Here is a 12,443-nt window from a genome sequence, read left to right on the forward strand (position 1 = left end):
TTGCTCTCCAGGCTGGTGCCATCTTGGCTCTGTTCCTTTTGCAAAGCCAACCTCGTGTCTGTCTTTGGGAGCTTATCTATGCCATGCCCTCCCCCTGGGATGATTTCCTCCTGGTGCTTCCATGGCTAGATCCTTCTTGCTGTTTAGATCTCAGAGTAAATATCACTTACACAGTGGACCTAAACTAACCAGCTGGCCATCATTTGTCATTCACCCTATTTCAATTATCTGCATATTAGTTTTATTATCTGACATTTTTTGTGGGTTCATTGTCTGTCTCCTTGCACTAGAAAGCAGTCTCTCTAAGACAGGAATATCTGTTTTATTCTCCATAGTATCTATGGTGCCCAGAAGAGTGTGTGGCCCAAACCAAGTGCTTAATAGATGAAATGACTTAGTAATATGCCCCTGATATATTGCTGGGCACAGAATAGATTCTCAACCAAATTTTATTTTCCTGCCTTTACCTAATAATCAAGGGTACATTTTCTTAGCAATCCCTTTACAACTCACTATGAAAAGCAAGAGAAAATAAAACCAAACAAAAAACTCCTGAGTTCAGGTATTTTGTTACATATTACGTATTATGCTACTCAACTTCAGAAAACTGAGGCACTAAATTTTATGAATGATGTACAATGAAGATTTTGAAATCAAGGCTGTTCCCTTGGTCTAATGAGGTCACTGAACAATCATATTGAATAACCATTTTTCGAGAAAACTGTAATACATACTCTTTTTTACAGATAACATTCAATGGATACTTTGTCAAGTCCAGGAAATCAAACCATTGGGAGGGTGGCCATCTAGGCTCTCCTCTGCCCAGCTTGGTAAAATGCCAATTTAGACTCTTATTCCAAGAACCACAGATAATCTTCCAACAGGTCAGAAAAATGTATCCTCTTTTTTCTCCCCTTTTAAACTTGCTCCCTAAATTTTCCATTGCCCTCCCCCAATTCTTTGCTATTAAGATAGAATTTTAAAGTGAGAATCCATTAGGTTCCATGATACTTCTGATTTCTGCTGAAGGCCCTCTGGCCTGTTCCCTTTATGAACCTTCCCAGTTTTGCAGGTGTGCAATGATCACGTTCATGAAATGTTAGTAGTTGACCAAGGAGAACTGTGCTTTTTTTAAACTTTAAAGAAATAGCAAACTATCTTTCCCAGAGTGATGCAGTTGACACTCTCTCTCAAAGTCTCTGAACAGCTTTCAATGATTGCCCTGCAGAATCTGTGAAAGCAGATGCCCTCAGTAGATGATGGTAGCAAGATGTCCCAGTGTATTTGTAGATACATAGGAATAAAGGGAGGGAAAACCCTCCTCATTAATGATACCATATGAATTTGGTTTATAGAAAAGCAGGCTGACATAACCTCTTTGATTTCTGTCATTCAACCAATGATTCCCCAAGATGAACATTTCCCTGAATGAAAATTTATTACAAAACACTCCTACTTTATTTTCTTTTTAAAATATTCTTTGCTACACAATGGCAGGGCCTTGATAAAAGGTCCCTGTAGTGCAGCATCTAATATGTTGTTTTATTTTATTTATTTTTATTTTTAAAATTTATTTATTTGACAAAGAGAGAGAGAGACAGAGATAGCCACAGAGACAGTGCAAGAGAGCATGAGTTGGGAGAAGAGGGAGAAGCAGGCTCCCCACTGAACAGAGAGCTCACTGCGGGACTTGATCCCATGGTCCTGGGACCATAACCTGAGCTGCAGGTAGACACTTAACCAACTGAGTCACCCAGGCGCTCCTAGTGTGTCATTTGAAAGCCATAGCAGAATGACCATGTGCATGTACAAGGAGCAGGTCGGTGAGCAACTGCATTTTCAGGTCTCTGTGATTACATGGACCTCCATGTACGTTAGTCAGGATTCCCCAGAGAAGCAGAGCTAATAGTGTGTGTTTACATATGTATATACATGTACATACATATATGTACATATTATTACGTGTGTGTGTGTGTGTGTACAGAGAGAGACAGGGAGAGAGATTTTTTTTTTAATTGGTTCATGTAATTATGGAGGCTGTCAAGTCCAAAATCTATAGAGTGGACTGGTTGGCTGCAGACCCAGGAAAGAAGTAATGTTGCAGCTCAAGTCTGAAGGTCATCTGTTGATCGAATTCCTTCTTGCTCAAGGGAGGTCATTTTTTGTCCTGTTAAAGCCTTCCGCTGTTCAACTGTTGGGATAAAGCTCACCCACATCATGGAGGACAATCTGCTTTACTCAAAGTTCACTGATTCAAATGTTAACCTCATACAGAAAATACTCTTGTAGAAACATCTAAGATAATGTATCACCAAATATCTAAGCACTGTGGCCTGGCCAAGTAGATACATAAAATTAACTACCACAAGCTCATCTCCTGTGAATTTGGCACTCATATGCATCTTCTTAAATTAGATTTAATCTTCATACAAAGACAATAATAAGGTCAATACTTTCACCTAATATGGTGCAACTATCCTGCATTTAACTGAAAACCTAATAACCTTTTCCCCAGAAGAGGATGTGAAGTTCCTGTGGGATGTTTATTCTTTTTGATATCCTATAACTTAGATACTGTGATATAAAGTTCACAATTCTTAAATACTGTGATATAAAGTCAATGCATCTTATGTTACATGACAATGGAATAAGAGAGGGAAGAAAACAGAGAGATTTACATACACAAACACAAACATATTCATAACAAATAAGGAAGAAGTATTCATGACAATCACAGTCCTTGTTTCTGTAATTGGTCATGGTGTCAAAACTGGTATTTATAACTATTTTAGTCTACTACCTATTTGTCTTTAGCAAGCATCTCAACTGGTTGTGGTTCTTTGCCTAATAAGGTGATGCAAACCTTCCTTCCCAATAGGGTTTGAGCCATTAGTAGTCCTGTCTGCATTGGGTTGTTGTAGTTTTCCACTGAATTTAATCAAAGAGTGTGGCAACAGTAAGAGACTCCTAGAAGGATCTCCTATATTCCAAACATACTCTTCCTTACCTCCATTATGGAGTGACAATGTAATTTCTCCTTGGTCATCAGGACCAATCATCTCAGCCAGCATAGTACCTCCCTTCTTTGCCTGCTGATTTAGGGGCATTAAGAGCCCAAAGTAGCTGAGTGGCAGTCTTAAGTTCCAGTTCAATGAAATCATTACTGTGTCTCCCAGTGGAAGCATTCCTCCCTTTGAAACCAAGATTTTAGGCCAGCATAGCATAAAGTTGGGAAGACAAGAAACAAAAATGTTGCTAGGAGGTCACTAGGGCTAATTGTGAGTAGTGTCACTACCATTTCTGCTCCTTGACTTCTGGATCTATGAACCCCAGCTATGGGAGGACCAGTACATGTATTGGTTCAGAACATTTATAGCCTCCTGGAAAACCTTGCTCCAGCCCTGCAAAGGATTACCATCTAGCTGGGACCAGAACTGAGTCTTCAAAAGGCCATTCCACTATCAAGCCAGTCACCTCAGGGTATTGGGGAATATGGTAAGACCATTGAATTCCATGAACATAGGGCCTACTGCCATACTTCATTTACCATGAAGTTAGTTCTTTGATCAGAAGTAGTGCTGTGTAGAATACCATGATGATGGATAAGGCATTATGTAAGTCCACGGATGATTGTTTTGGTAGAAGCATTGTGTGCAGGAAGGGCAAATCTGTATCTGGAGTAAGTGTATATTCTGGTAAGAACAAGAGGCTGTCCCTTCCATGATGGGAGGTTTGGATGTAAACTGCCTGCCAGATAGTTGGCTGATCACCCTGGGGAATGGTGTGACATCAGAAGTCAGGATTGGTCTCTGCTGTTGGCAGGCTGGGTACTCAGCCATGGCTGTAGTTAGGCTGGCCTTGGTGAATGGAAGTCCACATTGCTGAGCCCACCTATAACCTCCATTTTGGCCACCATGGCCACTATGTTCACTAGCCCATTTAGTGATGACAGGGGTGGCTGGGAAAGAGGCTGACTGACATCCACAGAATGGGCCAACCTATCCACTTGATTATTAAATCTTCTTCTGCTGGGGTCACCCTTTGGAAGTCATTCACATGGAACACAAGCATCTTCACATTTTTTGCCTATTCAGGGAAATTTATCTACATTTCTCTTCCCCAGACTTCCTTGTCACCCATTTTTATTGCCTGAGCATCCAGCCAAATCATTAGCCATCTCCCATGGATGGATATGTAATCACATGTCTGGCCAGTTCTCCTTCCAAGCAAAATGAGCAACCATGTGAACTGCTATTCAGTTCTGACCACTGAAAGGATTTCCTTCACCATTGTCCTTCAACAGTGTGCCAGAAAGGAATGAGGATTGCAGCTATCTGCTTCCATGATTGTGTTTAGAGGTGTCCTTATCTCAGTAGTGTCATTTATAACCCGAGGGGGTCACACGCAAGCTTCATCTCACACAGAGATTTGGAAATGCATTAACCCATTGACTTGATACTAGGCGCTTGGATTTTTATTTCCTGAGGATTCTACATCATTTGCCACTTTCTTAGCACTTAGTAGATTTGAGTATAATTCACTATTTTTAGAACATTCCTGGCTAGCTTTGATATTTGGGTTTTGTTGTTTTTCTTGTCCTCCCACTCTTCATTTAGCTAGTAATTTACAATATTCTTTGTAACCCTGTGAAAATTGGGCACTTCATCAGCTTACTAAGCAAAAATTCAAAGAAATATTAGTGATGCCTTAACTATACTACTTGACCTCCCACTTAATGTATTTGAAAAATATCGAATCAAAGTATGGAAGGCATTATCTTAGCACTGGATAATTTTTTGTGGAAAATTCAGAGGGTCACTTAAAACATTTTATGTTTTACACAACAGAACCACAACTTGGCAATTTGAGGTTGCTGAACACTCTGGGTACTAGAATATGGCACCCGAGTCCTTCTGATGCTTCAAAAAGCCCCAAGAAAATGTTGCTTCTTAATATCTGTGACTTAGGGAGGCGTACATTATGCCTCCATGATTGGTTATTCCTAGAATATTGGGAATAGAGCAGGCCTTCATTTTCCACAGAGCTTACTGGGAAGTTTTGAAGCTTGTCCCCAACCCCGAAGACCACCAGTAACTCCATGGTCTCATCCCCACAAGCAGTGACCCCCTCAGCTGAGCAGGGTTGGTAGGAATCTGTGCACATGTCTGTACTTTTCTAGTAATTAGAGACATGAAAAAAGGAGGATTATTTTGTGCACTTGTCTTCCCTCATTTCCTAACATATGCCTTGTACATTATCAAAGTACAGTAAATGTTGGACATATTTAATGAGTAAGTCTCTCTGCTGGGCCCACCATAAATTCTCCTACTTATTCCTCTTTAAAATCCTAAGGAGCATATTAAAAGCCATGATCCTTTGCTCAGGTGACACATTGCAATGGGAGATGTTTATTCTAGACGAGTTAATGGGAGTATATTTATTTTTGTTTTTTATTATTACATCCTGGATCAGAACTATGATTAGTTGTCATTGCCAAATTTTCTAAGAGCATATGGTTATACCGTCAGACACTTTTGATAGTACTATTTGTTTTTGAGCTGTGATTACAGAATTATTTTAACAAAAAAGATTGGTTATCCTAAAAGAACGATTTGATGGTTTGGCTAAGACTTTCAGATATATTAACTGTTTCTGTTGTGTGTGTGTGTGTGTATGTAGATAACACCAAGCTTGTTCCATAATCATGACTGCACAAAAGATATAAATAAAATCTTAAAAAAAAAAAGAAAAGAAGCTTTGTATAGACTGCAGGAACATCACAGAGAAGAAATTAGATGTGAACAAATGATAGGTATCATGAAGAATGCCTCACTTTCTAAATCAATATGGTCACTTAGAGAAGTTGCTGCAATGTTATTTGCTTATAAAGCTTTATATTTAAAATTCCACTGTACTCTACTCTCATTTAGAGCAAATGACTATTCCAAAGAGATAAGACTAATACTGTCAGTATCTACAGGGTTCTGTTTCACAATTCATAAAATATTGCTTAAAAATCAAAAGCCTTAGAACATAGGCATAGATCATCATGATAGACCTGCTTGGAATTCATTCTTCAAATTGTGTTGTTTATATATCTTTTTATATAACCAACATAAATCTAGTTTGTCAAGTCCTGTTTCATAAGCCTTGAGTTTACCTTTTAAGAGCAAAAGCATTGTTTTTCTTCTTCTTCTTTTTTTTTTTTTTAAATTTTTTAAGGTTTTATTTGTTTGACAGAGAGTGAGAGAAAGCCCAAGCTGGGGGAGTAGGAGGGGGGAGGGAGAAGCAGGCTCCCCACTGAGCAAGGAGCCTGATATGGGGCTCGATCCCAGGACCCTGAGATCATGACCTGAGCCGAAGGCAGAGGCTTTAACCCACTGAGCCACCCAGGCGCCCCTGTTTTTCTTCTTTACCACATTGTAAATACTGTACCTTTACATCCCCAAGCTGCTCTTGGAAGCATCACTAATGGCTCACTGCCTTCTGACTTTTCCTTTTACAATGGGAACAAATAACCAAAGGGCAGAAATGAGCCCGACACACACAGTTCTCGTCTAAGCCCCTGCTGCCACCTTCCTCTGCCTCCTTCTTATTTCTTCCCACTTCCTGTCTACTTTTCTCAGGATTTTCATTTTCTTTAGGATTATCAGTTTCTGCAAGGTTAATGGGGATCTTGTAAGGTCTATCAGGACTGTAATTTTTTCCCCATATCTTTTCTTAAAACAGTTATACAGGGTTAGCATTAATATTACATACAATATGTTATGTGTATTTGTATGTGATACAGAATCTACATTGTGTATGACATTCATATTATAAAAATAGTAAAATTTTAATGTTTTGAAAATGCATTTACATCAAGATATCAAAGAAGAACAAAGAAAACACACACAAGACCTAGGTAGGTTACTTCCAGAAATAAGACTATCTAATACAGGAAGCCTTGTTAGAATATGAACTGGGGATCTGACATCTTATCTATCCCACATAAGCCAATTATTGTTCTTCCCAGAGCCACCCTTTCTGATTTTGACTACTTTCGGATAATCTGTCTCATAAAGAGATGGGATGAAGTCATACAGCTAGATCATTGCAGACTCCCTGACATTTCTAAAAATAACCCAACCACAACTTACCTTCCGTTCTATTGTATTCATGCGCTCATGTGTGTGGTGGACCATTCATAGCCCGCCTGCTAAATTCTCTTTTTCTCTTTGTTTTAGTGTTTGAAACTATGGTATTAATGGGAAACTTAGGGCTTTTATTTGACCAGCACTGCTGTTCCCACTTCCTGGTACTCATAGAATCATGATCAGATTCTATCAGTGGGAAAAGGACCTTAGGAGCTATGAACCTCCCTACAATATTCCTGCTAACCCATTTCTCGAGCTTGATTCTTGTTTCTTTATTTTTTCCACTGGAATCACTCTACTTCCAAGGCGATCCCTACTGTGGTCATCCAGTACTTGTTCTAACCCCAGCCTACCTGGTGTTACCAGGGGCATGTGGATAAGCAGAAATGAACATGTTCCTCTCTGTAAGTCCTATAGTACATCTATTAGAATAGCTAACACTGAATGACTACTCTGAGTGGCAGGCACTATATTTTAGTGTTCTGTTTTTTTGTTTTTGTTTTTGTTTTTTGTTTTTTTGTTTTGCAATTTCACATTTGATCCTCCTAAGAAGCATATGAAGAACTTACTACCCCCTATATGTTCTTAAGACCTGAGGCATAAAGGGGTAAAGCATTAGCTGTGTGATACAACATAGCTAGAAAAGGTGAAACCAGAATGCAAATCTAGGCTTTTCTGACACTGACAGATCTGCTTTACACCAGTGAAATAATCTGCCTTTCCTTCTGTTCCAAATTATAGTCCTTCACATATCCCTAGGCAGCTGTAATTATTTTTAACTTGGATTTACATTATATTGTTCATATCCTACCGGTGTCTGTCCGGTTTATCTACCTGAACTTACAAGGGGAAAACCGTTGCTCCTTTTCCCCATAGAACCCAGCAGAGTGCTCGGTAGGAAGGGAAACCTTATACCTCCCTCCTATAAGACAAAGCCTGAATTTACTTTAATTTCTTCCTTTGGTCAGCTCCCCGAGCCTGTGGCAAGGCCACATCTCAGTCTGAATCTCATTCTTGACTTTCTGTCCTTTCCTCAAACATTGTGTCCACGTTCAAGTGACTTTCATTACAAAGTTCCCTTCTTAGCTTCATGAAGTTGTAGCAGGAGAGCTGGACGAGTTTCCAGATCTGTTATCAGTTCTGTATTTTAGTATTTATGACTCAGCATTTAGCTCTGGGCAAAACACTTAACTTCTTCAAGTATCCTCTGGGTTAACACCCATTTTGTTAATCCCACAGGGCAGTTGGAAGGATCAGATGAGGTGAGGGATGGGAAGACAATTCGAAAAGGCAAGTGTTTTATGTAATTTTATACCTACAAGAACAGCGCAGATGAATTATTCACATAAAATTTTCCTCTAAGGACCAAAATTTTAATCAGTGGAAGAGCTGATCACCACGTTATTTCTTACCCTCCCTCTTTTTTTAAATTTAAATTTTAGCTAACATGCAGTACAATATTGGTTTCAGGAGTAAAATTTCAGTGATCCTTCACTTACATACAACACCCAGTGCCACGTATTTTAGAGGAGGGAAAGGTGGGCCCCCAGGGCTACACTGTTCACTGAAGTCTGTGCAAAGGCCCCAACTCACACTGAGCTATTTTTTTTTTCTGACCTCATTTTCACTATCAATTGGAGTCTTCAACAAATAAGAGTTTCTGAATAAGAAAGCATCTTAGAGTTGATTTACTTCTACTATCTCTTCATTTTACAGATGGACTTGCTGGAGGCTCCCTGACCTAAATTCCAATTCTGTTTTCAGTTTGAGCATCCTGGGTATGTATACTTCTCCATATCCCCATGCTCCTCCTGCTGCCATGCATCCCATCCCTCCATTCCCAATACCTCCCTTTCTATCCCTTTTTATGGGCCCTTTCATCCCTGAGATAGCCTGTTTGCATTATCAGTCACTGACCCGTTCTCTTTATAAGGTACAATTATAAAATTGAAAAGCAATTTTTCTTCAAATTTTGAAAACTATGTTTATATTTGACTAAATAAAATGCTTCTGTTATTAAGACAACAATCCCAAGCCCTTTCTTCATTGGCTTTTCCTATGATAGGCATATAACCTCCTGAAATATTGTCTCATGTATTACACCTCTTCTTAGGGAAAAGCAAAGCTATTAGAGGCAGAATATTTCAGCATATTTAAAATAATAAAATACATTAGGACATCTTCACATCAGCTGCAACTCAAATCCACTACATTTAAAAAATCTGTCTAATTAGTCTGACGCAAACTAATAAAACAAAATATCCATTAAAATGTGAGAAAATAACTGTGAAAACTATGAAGTTAAGTTTAATGTACTTTACTCGCATTGTTTAAGGGGGAAAATTTTCTGGTACTATTTTTAGCCATAATAAAATGCCCTTAATAAAATAGTAACATGAAAATCAAAGATCTTAGACACTAAATGAGTGATCTGGATAAAATGCGTGCAAGGAAGTAGTGTGTGAAAACATTTAAAAAGAGTTCTGGAATCAGAAAAATCAGCCATTGTGAAACACTGTTAGTTCAGCCTTGGGTAAAACAGCAACAATAACAAGTAATTTTGGTCATCACACAGAGGAAGAGACAATTGTGAGTTCAACAAAGGCAGAAACAGATTTTGCTCCAACTGTAAAGCTTCAGAAAGCTAAACTCATAATTTCCCCAGTCTGAGGGAGAGGAAGGGGCTTCTCTGTGCTGAGCTGATGTGAGTCTGCAGTCACATATGCACACATTTGGAAGCAGGACAATCAGGAGGATTGGGTTTGACAAACTTTTGCCGTCAAACTATGGCTTAAATGCTAGATGAGCAGACTCTATCTTTAAACAGAGGAGTTCTGAAATGATACTCTGCTACTCACTGGAATAAATAACTCGTCCTTGAACTTGGAACCCTCTAAAACATGGGGAAAGGTTAAAGTCATGTGAAAATGAAGTGTTTTTTGCTTTACAGATCCTTGCTGAAGAAGGTGATATTTTATCTAAATGACTAGGCCATGTCTAAGGTTCTTTCCAGCTTGAGGATTTTATGTCCAGCCATATTTTCAGGAAACTTATCAGTCTTGTGTCTGGGGAACCAGATAACAGTTGACAGTGAATAATGTGCTTTGTGGTCCAGGGAGAAAAAAACAAGCTATAGGTCCAGTAAAGTAAGAGACAGTAACGGCAATGACAAAATAAAATGTATTCTTTCAACCCATGGTTTGTAAACCCTAAATAGAGCAGGGGTATCTGTGTTCAGATGTGCCTAAATGACATCATTCTTTCTACAAGAAGAGCTAACATAAGTTGACGCCAAGCTATATGCTGGATATAGTTCTGAGTACATTTACCTGCATTCTTTCCTTTAACCCTCACAAAACTCTGTGATCTACTCTAAATATCCCACTTTTTGCAGGTGAAAGAAGGGGAAGTACAGAAGGGTGAAACCATTTGTCCAAGTCACATGGGTAACAAGCACTGAGGTTGGTGGCCAACTCCGGCGGCCCTTCTCAGGAGTTCAGCCCCAACCACACCGGAAGGTGAACTTCTGAGCCATTTCCTGTTGCTCTGCACATGCTCACTGGCAAGCCTGGCCAAAGGGCTTGCTGGTCAGCTGTCATGTGAGTGGGCCCAACTGACTGAAAGAGATGTGGTTCAGGAAACCCAAGATGATTATGGCTACCCAATCTATGATAGAGGAAATTAATACCAAGTCTGGGATTTTGAAACATTTGAGTTGCAGAAATAGGGTCAGTCTAAACCCCATCAAGTGCAAAGTCCTTATGATTGTGTTCTTGGTCCTTCCAAAGCCTAGCTCTGCTCTGCTGCCATTGATGACTTTAGGTAACTCTGGAATTCCTCACTCTGGGTACGATGACCTTACTACTGACATTGCTACCTTTCTGTGGTTAGAACCTGAGTAAATGAGGTTAATCCACATACAGGATCTTCATGTATCCATAGATTTTTACCAAATGGTTTATCTTTAATGGCAAGAGGCAAAGTCTACACTGGCCAGCATGTATCAGATAGAAAGTTTCCGTGTAAGCAGATCCTGTTTAACTCGTATCACATTTTTTTGTTTTGTTAGATAATGCCATACTTTGAGGGGTGAAGCAACTGTTTTCTAGATATAAATATGAGACCATTTTGCTTTTTAAGAAAAAAAGTCTAGAAATTGTTTCTTTACTTTTTAAAATCTATGTAATGAAGTCCTCCCTCTCCTTATATTAATTCAATGATCTAATTTTACGTATTCTCTGAAATACTGGAATATTTCTGTAGTCCATATGTTTTTAAACTGTGAATCATTTTGTTTCTACATTTGGTGCATAAACTATTACTGCTCCTGAATACATATGAATCTGCCACTTTTTGGTGATTTTTACATCCCCAGAAATTTGGGCTGAATTCTAAAATGTAATGACTCATTAGAAAATATAAAGAAACAAAGAATAATCCTGAAAAACAGGAGAAAAAAAATCATTTCTTCTTCCCGCTGGAAAAAATTTTCACAATAATGATTTCTTGGTCTTTAATTTTTAGCTTGAAAGAAATAGAGACATTTTGAACATCCCAAGGGTAAAATTACATTTTCTTGTGAAAAGGTGACTTTAAATCAAAGCCCAGAGAGAATATCAGAGGGTTCCATTTTCCCACCTGGCAAATCAAGTGCCCAGTTAAAATCATGGCCTTTGCAAAAAGAAACCTTATTGTTTAACCACTTCATTATCCGACTTCCTCTAAGCAAAGAGCATTATCTGTGTAGCCAGTATGACGACTGGGAAAAACGCCCATTTTGGAAGTGTGGAGAACTCATCTTACCTTGATATTCTAATGTAAGAGAACGTTACAGGCCACTGCAGGACCAGCAATTGAGAAACAAAGGTGTGCAAGAAAACAACTCGAGTTTCAAAGCCTAAAAACAAAGAAAATAAGAAAGAGCCTAAACTTGTGTAGCCTGTTTGCCTATTGTCAGGACAAATGCTGGGAATGTGCGCGAGTCCAGTCCAATGAAAACAAGTGTGGGTGGGAGGATTATGCGTGATTAATTTTCTTCCTTTCTCTATTTTCCATTTCTTTCCCATGATGAGATGCCACTTCTATATTATGTTCAAAAAAACTTTTTTAAAATTGCTTTTGTTTCTCCAGCTACCATAGCTGTGCGAGGCAACTGAGCGAGCCGATCCTGTCCTCTGATAGTCATGCAAAAAGACAGTGAGTAGAAATATCCAGACAATCCCACCAGATTTCAGGGTGCGCTGACCCTCATAAACCTTTATTCCAAAACAAAATAATTTTAAAATTTGGCATCTCTTTCTATCAGTG

The sequence above is a fragment of the Lutra lutra genome, chromosome 6 (genome assembly GCF_902655055.1).
Source record: "Lutra lutra chromosome 6, mLutLut1.2, whole genome shotgun sequence".
Classification (NCBI taxonomy): domain Eukaryota; kingdom Metazoa; phylum Chordata; class Mammalia; order Carnivora; family Mustelidae; genus Lutra; species Lutra lutra.